This window comes from Podarcis tiliguerta, assembly GCF_965153285.1.
Source record: "Podarcis tiliguerta genome assembly, chromosome: Z".
Lineage (NCBI taxonomy): Eukaryota > Metazoa > Chordata > Lepidosauria > Squamata > Lacertidae > Podarcis > Podarcis tiliguerta.
Genome location: NC_139553.1, coordinates 40,617,295 through 40,636,518, shown reverse-complemented (window position 1 = coordinate 40,636,518; position 19,224 = coordinate 40,617,295). Strand labels below are relative to the sequence as shown.

Genomic DNA, 19,224 nt, shown 5'->3' with positions numbered 1-19,224 from the left:
TTCTGAATACCAATCACTGGAAACCACAGTAGGGGAGATGGCTCCTGTACTCAGGTCCTGCTTACAGGCATCTGGTGACCACCATGAGAACAGGATACTGGATTAGATGAGGCATTGGGCTGATCCAGAAGGCTCTTCTTATGTTCTTATGTCAGTGAGAGGGAGAGGGAGGGAAAGAGGGAGGATGGCATTCACTTATCAGAGTAGTCTCCAACTATTCCCTAGTCACTGTGGGCTACTTACCTGTAGTTTCCCTAAGAAAGAACGTAGTCGTTTACCTTCCAAGAATCATTAAGGCAATCTCTAAAATTCTTCTGGCTCCATTTACCCTCCCCTACCTAGCATTTAAAGGGACGTGGGTGGCGCTGTGGGTTAAACCACAGAGCCTAGGACTTGCCGATCAGAAGGTCAGCGGTTCGAATCCCCGCAACGGGGTGAGCTCCCGTTGCTCGGTCCCTGCTCCTGCCAACCTAGCAGTTCGAAAGCACGTCAAAGTGCAAGTAGATAAATAGGTACCGCTCCGGTGGGAAGGTAAACGGCGTTTCCATGCGCTGCTCTGGTTCGCCAGAAGCGGCTTAGTAATGCTGGCCACATGACCCGGAAGCTGTACGCCGGCTCCCTCAGCCAATAAAGCGAGATGAACGCCACAACCCCAGAGTCGGCCATGACTGCACCTAATGGTCAGGGGTCCCTTTACATTTACCTTTACCCAGCATTCACACCCCAATCTTACAATATTTTAAAATTTTGTAGCAATGATTCCTATGCCCAGATGTACAAACCTGATCTTGGATAAAACAACACAGATGGCACAATGAGTTCATGACACTTCAGCAGGTTGTTCAGCTCTTCCTCCTGCCAGTTCACACAGGCAGCCACAGAAATCCACCCCCAGCCAGCCTTTGGATGTTTTGGACTACAACTCCCATCAGAAATAGCACTCCCATCAGCCCCAGCCAGCATGACCAGATTTGTAGTCAAAGACACCCAAAGGTCACTAGGTTGGAGAAGACCATTGCCTTACTATACCAATACCCAATTTCACCTGATTTGTATCCCTGGAGACATGTGCATTCTCCAACCTCACCCAAATTGGCAGATCCAACATCTGACTTTCACTGAGATGAGAGGTCTGAAGTTTTTTCATCTGAAACCAGGCACACAGATAAAAGCTTAAGACTTGAACAGTCTCACCCTACCATTTTACTGTTCGGGTCTCAGCTGCTATTCTTCTTATTCCAAAATGTTGACTTCTTTCCTGCCCATAAACTGCTCCCTTCAGCACAGGTTTAAAATACCCACACAAGGAATTGCAAAGCACCATCAAAACAATACCAAAATATAATCACACAAGCCTGTTTTGAATACAGATCGGCCATGGTTATTTCCAGCTTTTTATAGGATATCCCTCGCATTATGATTACTTCTTCAGTTTATATTTGAAAGATCAGGGACTGTTGTCATTTCCTATTTTCCTCTTCTATGCGATTCCTCTAAACCCCCTTCCATCCAACAATATTACATCCGTAAGAAAAATAAAAAATTAATATTTATGGTACTAGTGCCACATTCCCAATCTACATCTGGGAACAAGGCATCATGAGTTCCCTAGACCTTGGTTCCTAATTGGTGGTCTGTGGACCCCAGGGGTTCCGCATAACCCATCCAGGGGGTCCGCCAATTCAAATAACAAAAAGTAGCATAGAGATATCATTTTTTTCAAAAGTAGGGGGAGTACATTGTTTGGCTTTTGGAAAAGGGGTCTGCAGTACTTAGCTAATTGGAATCCACTGGGCTCTGTGCCATTCTGTTACCAAGGAATACTTTTAAGGATAGCCCAGTTTAGGCATCCTAATAGAGGATGCAGAGTAGAGGGTGCTAGTTCCACCCCCATAGCCATCTCCAACAGTGTTGGAGTCAGCCATGCTCAGTCCTCAAACCTGGGCCTTTTCAGAGGAGAAGCAGGACCCACCAGGAAAGTTCCCCACCACCAGTGAGCCTAAGGAGCCACTCTGTACCTAGACACCCCCAGAGCCACCAAGCAGCAGAGGAGTTGGTGAGCCAAGCAGACCCCCAGCTGATGCACTTGAGGCTTTTTGGAAGTAGGGGAAACTTTATGGGAGCACCTGAATGCCAGGAAAGGGTGAGGCTTCCATACATAAGCGCTCAGCCTGAGCTGTCTTATTGTTGAAGCAACAGATCCTTTAGAATGCTGAGCTCCAATGCAAAGTGTCCCTGAAGTGTCCCTGAAGTGGGGAAATAGACAAGGACTCTCCATGAGTTGGGAGGGATGACTTCAACTCATTCAATTCTTGATGCACACCACTTCTATGGCTTCAGGCTGTGAAGCAGTTTATAAATCAGTTAACGAAATTAAAGGAATAAGTGAGTCACCTTTTGTGACTCGTGTAGATTCCCCTCACAGCATGGAATCCTTATCTCTTCGTTTTCTAAATTGCATGAGGAGCCTAAATGAGTATAAAAAGCTTCCTCACTGCAGACCTCCAATACGTGCAGGTGAGGAGGATGTTGACAGGATGTGTGTCAGGATGCTCTTCCCAGCATCTTTCATGTGATTCTTAGAAAGGCCGCTTTATGTAGGCATCTTAGGCTGGCCATCCTATCTAGCATACATTACTTGCATGCACAAATGAGCCCCCTGCCACACATGTCAACAACACAGCTCACATCTCACCTTAGCAACAATGCTTTTTGACAAAGTCAGCTCACAAGCATCAGGCAAGGTGCAAGCACCCACAGAGACCCCAGAAACCAATTGCTTTGCAGAACTTTGACTTGACTTATTGCCATGTTTTATTTATTGCAGGCACAGCTTTTTCCTTCCTGCAGAACGAAAGGATATGAGGGATTTTGTGTTGTATTTTAACAATCTTTATCTAACAACAACACCCAAACAAACTAGCAAACAAAAACAAAAAAAAAAAATCCAGCCAGCAACATGCGAGCTGTTCCCAACCCCCCTCATCTCTTCAATTTTTCAGGAACTTTTTATAATGCTTGGTTAGCTCTAAAGCAGATCTGTTTTAAGACTTCACACTTGGGTAGACTATGCCACGGACCTTGAAGAGGGAGAGTTAGTAACTCCTGACGACTGAAATCTGTAATCAGGAAGTGGAAATTCAGGCTAGGCTGTCTCAATTTGGGGAGGACCGGCACAGTCTTATGCAAGTAAACTGGACCATTTATGGACCAGTGGCAAGCACTCCTGAATGTCCCCAAATGAGAGCAACTAACCAAGGTGCTTCTAAGCACCAAAATGTGCTGGTAACCCTACATATCCCATGTTCTTTTTCAGGTTGCACAGACAACTTAACATTTTTACCAGACTTCTAGTTTCCTTTAAACTGGGGTGGGGAAACTCAGGTCATATGTGGTTCTCCTGGTCTTCCTACCTCACTCTAAAGACTTGACCTAGGCTACCCAGTCACTCCCTTTCTTCCTAGGCCACACATCTGACTGGCCCCACTTTGCATCCTCCTTGAGACTTTTTTGCCTGGCTGGAATGTGTCCTTAAACTCCCATAATGCCTTTTGCATTCCTGGATGGAGGATAGAGAATGTGTGCAAAAGCTAATCTACTGCACAAAAGTACGATTTGAACTCATTTCCCCATCAGTTTTTGCCTCTAACCATGTCTGCCCCTGGCATGTGCCCCCCCCCCCAGCCCGTTGCACGGAAGGGGATGTGGCCCTCCAGCTGAAAAATGCCCCTGCTTTTTCTCAGATGTTTTGCCTGAAGATCAGCCACCAAAATATCAGTGGCAACCACAGGATTAGCAAGATGGCAATTTGCTTGGTTCTACTTTAAATATGATTTGGTCCACTGGGTCAGAAGTGGAAGCCAGTGGTACGTGGAAACACTTACTGAGATGTCAATAGAATCAGCCATCTTGGTATACACACTTGGTGTAATGTACTCCCTGCCCCCTCCAAATGCTTTCACTTGCACTCTAAAGTTTATTTTCAACATGTATTTGCAGCTTTCCCATATATTCAGAATTAGTTTCTTTATCAATGTGCAAAAACTGAGTTATACACAGAGGCTGCTTAGCAGATCCCTTTTGGCAGGCTTTTCCAGAGAGTAAGGAATACCATGGAAAAGCAATGTCCTACACTGTAACTAATTAGGGTACACTCCTAACCCTACTTACCCAGCCGTAAGCCCCACGGAATTCAATAGGACCTTATTCTGAGTAGACATGTCTAGGATTGCACTGACATGGTTAGGACTGTAAACACTGAATCCAATGCCACTCCTACTCAGAGTATACTAAGTAATAAAGCGGAATGATGTGTGGGTGGTCCAGTATAAACCCAACACAATTGCACTATTATTGGATGTGACTAACTTACATCCATTAACTTACTAACTTACGTCTGCTCTACTCTGAGTAGAACTTAGCTAATACAACCCATGTTTAGGATTGTAAACAGAGGGACATTGAATAGGGGTCAACCTGTTGTTCTTACCAAAGAGCAAGTCAGGACCAGAGGCCAGTCAGAATACAGAAAAACACCCTAGGTTAGGAAGGCTTCGCCACTTAAGAGCAAGGCTCACCTGCAAAAGGAAGTTCTTATCTACTCCTTCATGCCTAGAAAGATCCAATGTTCAGTCTGAAGAACCTCCCAGAGTGATTCTAGAAGGTTCTTCAGTAAGGATGCTGACACCTGAAGTTCAGTGGTTCACCACAGGGAACAGTTCTACATGTATATCAGCAGTTCCAGACTGATTGATCTCCAGTGCTATGACTCATGCGCCACTCAGATGTATCCTTCATAATTATTGTAGTTGCCAGAAAGCAGGGACATTACAGGAGATCAAAACCCTGTCCAGCTCCCTGTGGAGACTGGATGCAAGGCAGCTTTGAGCAGCAAGCAAAGGACATTGCTCTGATGGATTGTCTGGAGCCAACTGTGGGGCATCCATTTGCATCCGAACACAGATGAAATCTGCTCCTTGGTCTCAGCAACCATCATGCAAAACTTTAAAGTTTAAATCAGTGCAGTTTCGGAAGGTTCAGTCTGCCATCTTGATTCAAAATGGTGTCCAAATGTCTTCAAACCTAGACGATCTCATTGATATTTCAAAATTTCAATATTTTAAAAAGCAGTATCTTAAGAGGTGCCCAATGCATAGTAAACAGAAAAACTAACAACTTTCTAAAAAATTGTAGTAGTAGATTCATTGTGGTTTGTGCTCATGATGGTACTGGCTGGGGCGGTTATAAACAATCCCAGTTTCAACACTGTTTGAGCCTACTAGAGTTTTAGGGTGGTCCTGCTGCTTTGTTTCCAGTCCTTTAGCTTTTCATCCCTCAAATGTTCTGGGGGTGGGGAGGATTGTCCCACTTTTGCTGTGGCATAGCGCAAGAGTACTGCTCTTGGATAAGCATTGCAGAACAGCTAATAAAGTGGAATGGTTTGTGGAAGACACAGTGTAAATTCACCACTAATGCCTTATTATCATGACATAGTGCAGAATACACTTCCCTCCCCCTCAAAAAACCCACCAGTCTGGAGGGACCCTAACTGGAACAGCTTGCAAACTGATTCTGTTTCAAGGCATGGGACTCAACTTCACTGGCCGTTCTAGTGATGTGGTTGTGACAAATGTCCCTGTTACCCATTGTTCTCCCTTCTCTGTTAGATTATTTTGGAACCACTGACAGCAAAAAAACCCTGTGTGACCTCAGAGCCTCCTGAAAACTGCAACAACGGCTCTGTTATTGTAATGAAAGAGAAACACCAATCCCCACATGTAGCAAAATATTTTTAGGATGGCTATTTACCTTCTATAATTCATCAGCTAAGTACAACCCTTCTCCAAAGCCCTATGCACTGAGCAGGTTTTTTGACAAAACAGCATTTGATGTTGTTAATAATTAGCAAGAAAGGTCCGGGGAGACTACAAGAAGTATTTGTTCTGTTTTTTTTCTTGCTCTTCTTTTCTTATTCTACAGTGACAGCAGAATCATGCAAAATGGAAGTTAAAGCTAAATTAGAAGCAGCTTATTTCATATATTACTTCAACGAGGTGATGTTAAACCTGTAAACACTACAGGTTTAATGTATTTCTTAATTACACTTACCTCAGGGTAATGTGCATTGGTTCTGCCCCCGCCCCAATACATGTTCTCTCCCCACAACAACCCTATGAGGTAGGTTAGGTTGAGAGAGATGGATGCAATTCACACATAACACTAAGGGTACTCAGCAGTATAAAATTGTGTCTGCTTTGTGGCTGGTCATTCTGCTGCTGAAATATCCAAAAGCAAAGCCATGGTTTGTCCTAGCATTTCACCAGAACCCATACACACAATTTGCCCCACTTTCAGCCAATGTTTGTTCTTGGCTCGCCACCCATGGTTTTTCTGGGGAAGACAAATTGTCAGCCAAGGTTAAGGCATAGCACTAAGCCAAACCATGGCTTAGCTACAGTCAGCACAACACGAGGATGGCTAGGGGAGGACTGAAGGAGTTTCAGTTTCCACTGTAAGTACTGAACTCACATGCTTGTGTGTTCATGCGTATGCCTGAACTGAGCCATTGACTAGCCCAGGGTTACCCCGTGAGCTTCATGGGTGAATGGGGGTGTTGGATTTCCCCTTGTCTCAGCCCAAGGTGCTACACCACCATTACCTCTTTCAAAGGAAACTTATGGCTTATCAACTGGGCTAGGAAACTGGAACAGAGAATCCTTAGCATTCCAAAGAAATTCCAGGATTCTTTGGAAGAAACCATGGCAGGAAAAAAATGCTGCAACACCAACACACATTGGTAGCCCACAAATTTCAGCCTTCTCCAACGTGCCCAAACAGCTGCACTCCAGATGTTTTGGAGTATAAAGTCCCACCAGCCCCAGCCAGTATGGCCAATAGTCAGAGACAATGAGAGCTGTAGCCCAGCATTTTCTTGGCTGAATACCAATTGGCTGAAGTGTTTATTGCCCTTTTCCTGATCTGTGGGACATTAATGGCTGCCTTGGGGGCTAAGGAGGACCTTACTGAGCATATATTGCATGCTATAAAATGGAAGATGAGGTTGAAATGAATTGTGATATTATGTTTATTATGCTAACCATATTGTTCTATTTTAATTATGGATGTTTGAGTGGAATAGATTTATTGTGCAATTTAATTATGTATGGTTTTTATAATTGATTTTATAACTGTAAACTGCTTAGATGTCATTTTGGCATATAAACGGTACATAAATTAAATGATAATGATGATCATGCAACTTCTCCACTTTGGCAAAAAGCTCAGAAAAGGATTATAGCCACATTAGGACGAAAGACTGAACACGAGAACAGTGGTCAAAATCTACCAGTTACCACTTCAATCCATTAATTGCATTAAGATTCTAATGAGTTTTAAAAGCATGGACTACATCCTCCATCATGCATGACCACGGGCCATGATGACTGGGGCTGATGGGAATCAAGAGTCCAAGAACAGTTTACCTGCCCCTGTCTACTTAAACAACTTTGTCTTTGCCTACTTCCTAAAAATATAAAGGCATGCGTTCTGCTAGAAATTCTTGGGAAGGAATTCTATTATTGTGGTGTCAACACTAAAAAGACCCTGCTCCATGCTATTAAGGAATAATCTCATAGATGAATCTGTCAAGGGTGTGGAATCTGTGGCCCTCCAGATTCTGTTGGACTCACAGCTCCCATCAGCACCACCCAGCATGGTCAGTGGTCAGGGATTATGGAAGTTGTAGTTCAACAACATTCAAAGAGGCTTAAGTGGATGGAACATGGACCCCTTACAGACCCCATTCCCATGTGATCTGACTAAGACTTCATGTTCAGGGTGAAAACTGATGCAAACACTTCCCCAACTGTTCCTTGATAGAACCTTTAATTCTCGGCATCTGTGAACTCTATATAACATCCTGAATTCATTTCCTTTACTCTCATAATACCAATCTATCAGGCAGGTCTTAGCCAAGCTTGCCATCAAAGGGTGAACATGAAGAAACAGTAATTGCCATGACCTCCAAGAAAAAAAGCCTGGAACGCTCCAATTTAAAACATGGTCATGTTCTGCAAAGTGTCTGAAAGTGAGATTGATAATATTCTTGAAATGCAGTCATTTTGTCAAAATGGAAGTAGCTACATTTTCTTCCCTCTGCAACTCGGAATATGATTTGGGCAAAAGGACAACCCATTGCAGTTAGCAGAAAATAAATGTGATACATAATGTGACCTCTTTCTTTGTTTAAATCAACCTTTTTTATTTCTAGTAAGGTGTCTTATTGATCTATCCCCTCAAAACATGCTTTAGCCAGGCTTTCCCTTATAATATTTCATCACTTTTCATTTGGATGCTTAAGGTACCAGAGATAAAAAGATCTCACACGGGCTCAAATGCAAGGCTACTCTTCAATGGCCCTGGCTGCATTTATTCATTTAAAATATTTATATACCACCCTTCATAAAAGATGGATTCCAATGTGGTTCTAAGTTAAACAACAATTTTAAAATACATCCCTAGCAAAACCATAAAGCACAGAGGCAATTGCAGCCAATGAAAACTCACAAATAAATCGCATTCCAAAAGCCTGTGTTTCCCCTATGTTTTGTTCATAACACATTGTGCTGTCAGTCATTACTGTACAATAATCAAGCATAGAGAAAAGAAGCAATGCTTGCAAGTCTCAACAGGGGTGGGCAAACCTGTCAATTTCAGTTTCCCTTCGTTTCTCACTTTCCCAGTCTTCAGTTCTGTCCTCCACATTTCCACATCAGTTTATTTTAGTGCAGATTTCTCCTAATATGCATATTTTTTTGTATTCAATATTGCCAGATAGACACTTCTTTTGCAAAGCAATCCCCTCTCATGCAATGTTTATTACTTCTGCCAATATATTCCTTTACCCTAATATTTGTACACATTACTTAGCTGGAGAATTGAAATTCAAAATTCAGAGAAGTGTGGATTTTGATGGATGGATATGTTTCAGCTTGTGCATTGTTTTTATAAAGTGGACGTTCCCACTCACTTGGGGCTCCGAGGGAGCAGAGCCTGCTGCTCAGTCCCAGACCAGCTCATGCTCACCCTTCCTTATGGGGGCCCAGGCAGGCTGCTTCATACCAGATTCATACCCACTGCATTGGCCAAACCCTACTTGCATGTGTAACCAATAAAATTTGTGGCCTATTTCAACTCAAAATACCAATCTCCTGTGTTTATTTCTGTGTCTTTCTGGCCCTTGCTGCACCTATGACAGCAGGCTAGATAGGTTTGCATTTAAACGAAAACCGGATGGAATTTCTCCCCCATCTCATCATCATCATCATCATCACCACCATCATTATCATTTTATTTGTATGCCACCTTTCCATAGTTAAAAAAAATGCTCAAGGCAGCTTAAAACATGACAAGATATCCATGTAAAAACAATATCTAAAGGCAAATATTGGTTGGTAAAAATCAAGTTGAACTTGAATCCTTTTCCTATTAATTATTATTCAATACCCACAACATCATGCATGCAATCACCAGATTGATTGGCGCTTATAGGCCCCATTGTCCTAAAATGTCTGGGCATTGGACCAGGTTAGGAAAAGACTGGTCTAGGAATGCTTGGGGATCACAGGATTCTCACCAACCGCATTGGGATATTTGAACAGGATGACAAGCTGCCAATGCTTCATTACTGTACTATGCAGAGGCTGGAGCATGTGAAGGTTCCCCTCCTGATGACCTTGAGATGTAAGGAGATGAATTATTGTGGCTTCTTTGTCATCTAGAGATGAAACACCAGTGTCAGTGGCCCTAGCAGTAGAGACGCCTCATCCTAATAAGCAAAGCCTTCTTTTTTCCTATGCCAAAGACATACTGCCGGGGGGGGGGGGGACCTCGCGCACTACAGCAGTATAATATTTAAGCCTTACAAACTCTTTATTAAATGTGACAGCAACATCTGTAGCAGCTAGAACACAGGCAGAGCAAGGAAGCAAATAAAGCTATTTAGAGGTTTGGAGAAAGTAGCATAGTTTTAAATATTAAGTAGCGTATCCTGAGCTGATAGGGGTATAAAAAAAATGGCAGCCAGTCAGAAACTTCAGAGGGCGTCGAAGATCAAATGTTTTCTTTCATTTCCCTTCCTCTCTTCCTCATCACATGTCCACCCATTTCCGTGAGGGGGGGAAAGCAAAATTTTCAAAGGTCCGTATAGTTAAAGTTATGGTTTTCCCAGTAGTGATGTATGGAAGTGAGAGCTGGACCATAAAGGCTGATCTCCAAAGAATTGATGCTTTTGAATTATGGTGCTGGAGGAGACTCTTCAGAGTCCCATGGACTGCAAGAAGATCAAACCTATCCATTCTTAAGGAAATCAGCCCTGAGTGCTCACTGGAAGGACAGATCGTGAAGCTGAGGCTCCAATACTTTGGCCACCTCATGAGAAGAGAAGACTCCCTGGAAAAGACCCTGATGTTGGGAAAGATGGAGGGCACAAGGAGAAGGGGATGACAGAGGACAAGATGGTGGGACAGTGTTCTCGAAGCTACAAACATGAGTCTGACCAAACTGCGGGAGGCAGTGGAAGACAGGAGTGCCTGGCGTGCTCTGGTCTATGGGGTCACGAAGAGACGGACATGACTAAACAACAACAATCCTGGTCTGATCCAGAGTTTGCTTGCAGGTCTGCTTGCAAAGCCAGATCAATTAAATCTCTTAACAGTGCAGTCCTAACCATGTCTAAGTCCTATTGAATCTAGTGGGGCTTACTCCCAGGTAAGTGGAGTAAGGATTCCAGCCTAAAATAACCTTTTTAATGAACTAAAAAGTATATTGATTAATTCAGCAACACATTTTAAAACATAATTCAAAAGCAGCGATTTGGTCTAGTGGAAATCTTAGAGTCGGACATGATTAAATAACTAAACAACAACAACAAAACAATTTACAAGATTTCTAGACCTCGCTTAATTGAAATGGATTTATCTGCAGAGTCTCCAAAGTTTCCTTGAGCCAGACCCAGATGCATTTACGGGCAATGAACCGAAGAAGACCCCTGCTGGATCTGAGCAAAGGCCCACCTAGTCCAGCATCCTGTTCTGACAGTGGCCAACCAGATGCAGGAGCTGAGTGCAAGAGCACTCTCCCCACCTGTGATTCACAGCAACTGGTGTTTAGAGGCATTTACTGCCTCCAACAATAAAGGTAAAACAGCCATCATGGTTAAGCCACTGGAACAAATGAGAGATAGGAAGGAGGATACTATTAATTCAGAAGCCTTTGACTGGGCAAGCCTTGGTTAAAGAAATTTAGTAAGGGGGTTGGGGGAACAGGGTTGGCCAGTAGAATGGGGGAGCTTCCATGCCCTGCCAGCTTTTCTAAAGTACCTGTGCAGTCCCACAACCCTATATCAAATTCTTCTTTTCCAGCGGAAATACAAAGTACTATCAGCTTATAGAATCAATCATCTTAATGGCCTGGGGCATGAATTATTGAATCTGTGAGATGAAGAGCATAATCTGAGGGGCGAGGGGAGAGCCAACCCGATTCCTTCATGCTTATAAAACACAATTTCACATTCACTGATGATGTTGATAATGACGAATGTGATTTTTTTTTTTTGCCACTTGAGCTTCTCCTAGTTCCTTGGCTACCTGGTTCATACCCAGGACCCATCCTGCAACTCCCCTTAGATTCCATCCCTTCTTGTTTAGTAGGTATAACAATTAAGACATCACCTATGGGGTGGCAGATACCGTAGTCCTGGGTTGGGGAATCTGAGCCCTTCCAGGTGGGGCTTGGCCTCCCATCAGGTCCCATCGGTGCTGCAGAATTTGCACCAAACTGCAACTTACAGATCACGTCTGTCAGATAGCAAAAGGTCATCTGCAATGCTTTGCATGCACAAGGTCCCAGTTTTGATCACATGCTGTTTCCCCGCCTGCAGTCCCAGAGAGCTACTGCCAGGCAGTGTAGACAGTACTAAACTAGATGCACCCAAAACCCTGGCACATTCCTATGTCCCAAGAAACATAGATGGGATTCATCGCCAGCATGCAAATACAGAACGAACAAAGCATATCTGTATGTCAACCAAGCATATCTGCAAAGCACCTGAGAAATGCCTGCAACTCAAGGAGATTAAATGTGCTTGTGTGTTTTTCACCTGTCCTTTCATCTTTAAAATTGCAAAGGACAAAGCCAGCATCTGTAATTTATTAGCATCTGCATGTTGGGGAGGATCATGGGGAAACAACAGTTGCCTGCAGCGATACCAACTAGTGCTCTGATCCTGTCACATCTCGTATGCCAGACTCCAGGTTCAGGCTAAGTGAGATCTACTTCTCACTGAAATGGTAAACCTGGCTCTGGGCTATAATACTTCAGACTGCAGGGGGAGGTTATCACGACTGGATACTCTTTATACAAAATCATCGCCATCCCTGCAGACCGAAAACTAGCAAGCCATAGAGAAGAGTTCCTATCCAGCCAATTTTTCCTGACATGCTAAAGCTTTTCTTTATATTGAGGAGCATCCAACTTTCAGTCATAATTATCTGTAGTCTGCAGTGGAGCAGCCTAGAAACACAGAATTGGGAGGAACCTCAAAAGTCATCTAGTCCAATGTCCTGTCCATGCAGGGCACCCACTACTACACAGAGGTATTGCTGCTATGCCACTCAGGCTCTGCTTAGAGATTGATCATATCACTGAAAATTAGGTCTTAGGAGCTGAACTGGAAGTCTGACCTGCTGCGTTGTCAGGAGCTGCTGAAGCTGTGTGTGTGACTAAGTCACCAAGGACTCAGCTATACAGCTGCAAATAAAATGTTTTAAGTGTCTTTTAAGTGCACTATACAATGTGACACTTGATGGTGAGCCTTATGGAAAACTCACTGTATTTTCAAAACGTTTTATATGTGTGTAGATTCCACCCAAGTTACAAACTACATCTGATATGGCATTTTTCAGAAGTCCATTCCCCCCCCCCGAAATTTTCTTTCCCGCACCCTAGTAGGAAAATAACTTTTGCAGAATTTTGTTCCACTATTCTCCACCATTATTGGCATGGGTGGGCACTGCTATTTTCCACCCACAGTGACCCAGAACAATAGTAGATCTGGGGTGTTGTGGAGGATGCAGAATGGTGGCCGGGTTTCTAACAAAGATGTCACTTGGGCTGCCACCACTGAAGAAGAAATTAGGGCAAAAGAAATAATACTGTGCCACTGGCAACAGTAATGGTGAGCCTCAGCTCCAAGAGCTTCTCAGAGAAAAAAAGAAGAAGCTGCTGGATCCATCCTATACTTACAGTAGTCAGCCCAATTCCCCTAGGAAGCCCACAAGCACAACATCATTCTCCTCACTTTTCCAGCAACTAGAGGTAGAACATAGGAATCATTTATACCTTTTGTCCTTGCCCTAGAGAAATTCAGTGAACACCTCCCCCCAATTTACCCTTCCCGCAAACAGGGTGGAGAATTTGTGCAAGAGTCCATTTGTGCAAAGCTCTATCATCTGCTGATTTAAGACATGAGAGAAAGGGAATTAAGTTGACTAAAGAAAGTGATGGAGGAACCCATCACTGTATGATAAAAGAGAACATTATTTGCCATTCTAATTACTTTGCATGTTCACAATACAGGCAGGCAGCTTGGGAAGCTGTAAAGCAAAGCACTCGGAGTAGCTGGGTGATATATAATTCATAGACTGCAGCATATTGCTACATTTCTCATTGCGTCTTTTACAGTACTTCTAAGGGAAATCTGGCATAATACCCCCCTCCATTTGTCTTTTGGAATCATTTCACATCAACGAGCATACAAACAGCTCCTACTCAGTCAACAGGCACATCTCTTATCTTTATTGACTTGGGTACCAAAAATTAAAGAGCAGCTTTTATTGAATCATCCAGAACACTGACACATTTTCTTCTCAATAACTTTGATATGCTGAGGTTGTATATTTCTCTCTCTCCGTTTTGAAGTCCATCATTACCTGCAAATGAACACAACTGCTTACCCTGCTAATTTACCTGCCCATCTTGCAGGCAGTATATTATCTTGATGAAGATGGGTAACTTTGCCTACCTACCTACCTGTTGCATAGGGAATGGCAGAGTGGTTCCATTTCTCCTGCTACAGCAGGGATGGGGAACCTGAGAACCCCCAGAGGTTGTTGGACTCCAACTCCCATCAGCCCCAACCAGCATGGCCAATGATCAGGCATGATGGGAGATGTGATTCAACAGCACCCAGAGAGCCACAGGTTCCCCCTATCCCAGTTCTATGGGGCTGGTTCACCTGGGCATAAGGTAAAGGTAAAGGGACCCCTGATCATTAGGTCCAGTCCGAGGGAGCCGGCGTACAGCTTCCGGGTCATGTGGCCAGCATGACTAAGCCGCTTCTGGCAAACCAGAGCAGCACACGGAAACGCTTCCCGCTCGAATGGTACCTATTTATCTACTTGCACCTTGACGTGCTTTCGAACTGCTAGGTGGGCAGGAGCAGGGACCGAGCAACGGGAGCTCACCCCATTGCAGGGATTCGAACTGCCGACCTTCTGATTGGCAAGTCCTAGGCTCTGTGGTTTAACCCACAGCACCACCCGCATCTCCTAGGCATACTCAGCGCCAAACAGTGACTGTGAGATCAAGCAAAGTTGGTGTGGTGTAGTGGCTAGAATGCTGAACTACGATCTGGGAGACCAGGCTTCAAATCCCCATTTAGCCTTGAAGCTCACTGGGAGTTTTTGGATCAGTTGCCATCTCCCATCTAACCTATGTAGTTGGGAGGATATCATGGACAGGGAGAGATGCATGGATGCCTCCTTGAGCTCCTTGCAGGAAAGGCAGAAAGTAATAGTGGTAGTAAAAGTGATATTGTCACAGTTCTGATACCAGAAAGAGAACTGTAGAATAGCCTTGCACAATTTCACATTGTTTCTCAATGGAGTTGCTTCACATATTCAGAAGACTACAATTCACCAGGCATCTCTTCTTCACATACTCACAACCACTTGATGTGATTGCATGCAGCTGCAGCACATGTGCGCTTCAGTTCAGAAGGCACTACCCATACTTGAGAAAAATACAGTGGTACCTACGGTTAAAGACGCTTCAGGTTACAGATGCTTCAGGTTACAGACTCCACTAACCCAGTAATAGTACTTGGATTAAAAACTTTGCTTCAGGTTGATAACAGAAATCGCACAATGGCGGCACGGTAGCAGCGGGAGGCCCCATTAGCTAAAGTGGTGCTTCAGGTTAAGAACAGTTTCAGGTTAAAAACGGACCTCTGGAACGAATTAAGTTCTTAACCCGAGGTACCACTGTATAGGCAATTGACCCTGCCTTAGACACCTGTGGCATTCACACACTGGAATCCCATCGAGTTCAATGGCATTTAATCCCAGGCACAGAGAAGGCAGCCTTAATATTTTGATCCAACCCATTGGTTCTTGTGCAAGATCATAATATACAATAGCAGCACTATATTTTTTTTAAAATCTACCTGAGAAACGCCACAACATATCTAAATTCAAAAAGCACTGAATATTTCACATGATCACTCCTCTATAAAACCACATATCCCAACTCTCCATATTTACCAGGACCAGTCTCTAGTTTCTGGCTCTAGTCCAATCTCTATGCCCCCCCCTTTTTTTGAGAAAAGTAGGGAGAAGATGTACAACTTCTTGACTCTATGGTGTCAGGATCAGTCCCTGGCACCTCCAGGTAGGGCTTTGGAAGATTCCAGGCTTGATTGGTTGCCTCACCTTGGCTCATGGGTGGGCAAGCCCTGGAGGAGATTCTCTCATCAGCCTCAGTCAGCACGACCAATTGTCAGTAATAATGGGATGTGTAGTTCAGCAACATCTGGAGGGCGACTGTTTCCCCAACCACCCTCTGCTTCATGTGTGGCCAAAGTGGTGCCCTCCAGATGTTATGGATTGCAACTCCCACCATCCTTGACCATTGACCATGCATGTGCAATGCTACCACACTCCTCCCCTTGCACTCTGCCCTTCTTTTACCTATCCAAGATGGTAAAATGTTGCTGAAAGTATTTGAGCTGCATCTATTCCATAAGAAGAGCAAAGAGGTCCACAGTTGAATTCAAACTCCCCATTCAATATTTTCCCTTAATAGGAAGCTGTTCTTGCCAATTTAATGTCAAACTGATGGGTAGGAGGAAGGCTTTGGGGATGTTGAGGGAGCTAGGGAGAATGTGGCTTTGGTAGCCATTCTTTTTGGGAGAGAAAAGAGATATTTAAGGTGACCATGCCCCCTACATCAGGGAGAATAGTAATCTGTCCAAGGACAATCCTGGTTCTGGGGAGCTGCCTGGTCAAGATAAAAAACTATCAGTAGAGAGAGTAGGGGGAGCCTTGAAGCTACCCACCAACAGGGAGCATCTAGACACCAGACTAAGTAGGGGCACAGGGCACAAGGGCACAACCTTCCTCACTGTGGTGGGATGTATTGCATTTCTTTTTAAATCACAGTAGTCATTTCTAGTTTTGCACCTAGACAATAAATTAGCTTATTCAAATTTCATGCAAATTGCTGCCATCTGCACAAAAGACAGCTCTGTGAAATATTGGGGGGTGGGGGCACATCCTACATAGCACTTGAAAATAAGATATGGATGGTGCAAATCCCAGCTGCAAAGAATGCCTTGGTCGTTTCTCCGCCACCTGTGTCATCACTTGACCTATTTCTCTGTTGGTAATGAAAGCAGCTTTCTTTCAGAAAAATCAAAATGGTAAGCATTTTGCACCTTTATAAGAAATATGGTGGAGCAAATGCTTGCAATTACATCCTGTCAACTCATAGGGCTGCCAGTGTCCTGTGGGTGAAAGCTGGGGTGAGTCAGGTTCAGGAGGTGGAGCCTGATGGGTGTTCAAGAGAATGTTTTAAAACTGTTTTTAGAATGTTTGTGACTGTTAGAATGCTTTCTAAAATGTGCTCTTTATTACTGGTGTATTTGCTGACCTAGGCTCCCTCAGGAAGAAGTATATAGTGGTGCCTCACAAGACGAAATTAATTCGTTCTGTGAGTTTTTTTTGTTGTGCGAGTTTTTTCGTCTTGCGAAACACCACTGCATTTAAACACTAACAACGGCGGGGAGGGGCGGGGAGAAGCAGGACAGCTGCCGCAGCCGGTACCTCAGACTCACCCGCGCGTTGTGGCCACCGTGCGACACGGCTGCTGGAGGGCGGCGGGGCTCAGGAGTTCGGCTCCAGGGAGAGAGAGGCACTGGCGGCAATGGCTCTCTGAGGGGAGTGCGCGAGAGGGGTGGGTAGCGGCGTAACCGTCAGCCGAAAGTGGGAGGGAGCCGGAGGAGCGGGGAAGCGTGCGTGTGTGCATGCAGTGACCGTCGCCATGACACAAGAGGCAGGGCCATTTCGTCTAGCGAAGCAAGCCCTTAGGAAAATCCGTCTTGCGAAGCACCTCAGAAAACGAAAAACCCTTTCGTCTAGCGAGTTTTTCGTCTTCCGAGGCATTCGTCTTGCGGGGTAATTTAAATGGATATATAATACCTCGCATCTCAGTATGGAAGAGTCTGACTAGGTGATCTCTGGGCCTCGTCTGTCTAGGTCAGGGGTAGGCAACCTAAGGCCCAGGGGCCAGATGCGGACCAATTGCCTTCTGGCCCACGGAAGGTCCGGAAATCAGCATGTTTTTTACATAAGTAGAATGTGTCCCTTTATTTAAAATGCATCTCTGGGTTATTTGTGGGGCATAGAAATTCGTTCATTAAAAAAAAAAAGTCCTGACCACCGCATGGTCTGAGGGACAGTGGATCGGCCCCCTGCTGAAAAAGTTTGCTGACCCCTGGTCTAGGTGCTATCTGCTAATGAGAATCTTCATGGGGTCCATTCTGGAGGTACCTACTTTTGTTCTAAGTCTGACTGGGGAGTTTACTTTGATATTACAGCATGAGAAAGATGCTGGGGTTGAAGAATATATGCTTGCTTTGGTTTGTCATCCAAACTGGAAAGTGGCACTTCCACACCATTTGTCTTTGGCTGAAATGAAATTCAGGCAGATTGCTCCAGTTGAGAAGGGCATCCAATACGGAACAACTACCACAGCAAATTCCCTCCCAATAACAGCAGGCACAATTTGAAAATTAGGGAATTAATGAGATTTAAGAGAGATTAAGTGAACAGGGAGTTCAAGCAGAAGCATTCAATTGATGTAATTGAGTGGAATAATTTGTCATGGCCAGAGCAACTGATTGTTGCACACACAAATTTCAGAAGTAACCGGGCAGTTTAAATTGGCATTTGAAAGAAGACCAACAAGAGGCAGCAATGGAGATGGGACACTGTCTTCTGCAAAACTAGAGTGAAAAGTTGGGGCAAAGGGAACCACTCCCTGCCCAGCAGCAATGTCATAAGAATTCAGTGTGAGAATTTATGAAAACAAGTATTGCATTTGTAGTTTTCTGAAGGTAGATGGGAAAACAAGCTATGCATTTCAATAATGTAACCAAGGTGGATCATTGGAACACCTGCTCTAGACATAGGAAGGTGGGTGTGTCACATGCCTTCAGATCACACAGGCATCACCCACACATCCCACACCTCCAAAAAGACAGGTGAAAAAACAGGATCTTGCTCAGTGGTTTACCAAGGGAAGCTGCTCAGGCAGACTTGAACCATTCTCATTGGTCCTAAGTCTAACACAATAGGTTGGCTATGAAGAGCCAAGTGCAACATTTGAATACTTCTCACCAATGAGACACCCCAAACTGCATATGAACACATACGGTTTTATTAGCTTTATGCACATGCTTTAACAAGCTCAGAATGCTGTGCAGTCTCTTCCAACTGCAAAAAAATGGTGTAACAGCAGCTTCTGGAAATGGAGTCCTCAGACTTGGTACAAGGCAGCTTCCTGCACATTCCTGTTTTCAGGGCTCACTGATTTTCAGGGCTCACTGTTTTCAGGGCTCACACAAGGATCAATGAATAGGGAATTCAAGTGCCAGAGATCCCACCAAAACACACTGGGATCTTGGTGCTCGAAGCTCCACCAAAATCTGGAGTTAGCTCCGTAATTAGCTACATTCAACATCAGACTGCTTGTGAGAGCCAAACCCCCCCCCCCCGATACATGCAGTATTGGGCAGCAACAGTGAAGGGGTTTTGCTGAACAGGAATCCTTATGAGTAGTGAGAACTTTTAATTTCAACATCAGCACCTTTGAAATATGGACATGCAC

At 44.2% G+C, this 19,224-nt stretch overlaps 1 protein-coding gene across 6 annotated transcripts in view; it reads right to left on the bottom strand.

Moving 5' to 3' along the window:
- Positions 1-19,224, bottom strand: part of IL1RAPL2 (interleukin 1 receptor accessory protein like 2) — a 484,356-nt gene that overhangs the window by 170,851 nt on the left and 294,281 nt on the right. The window lies entirely within an intron of this gene.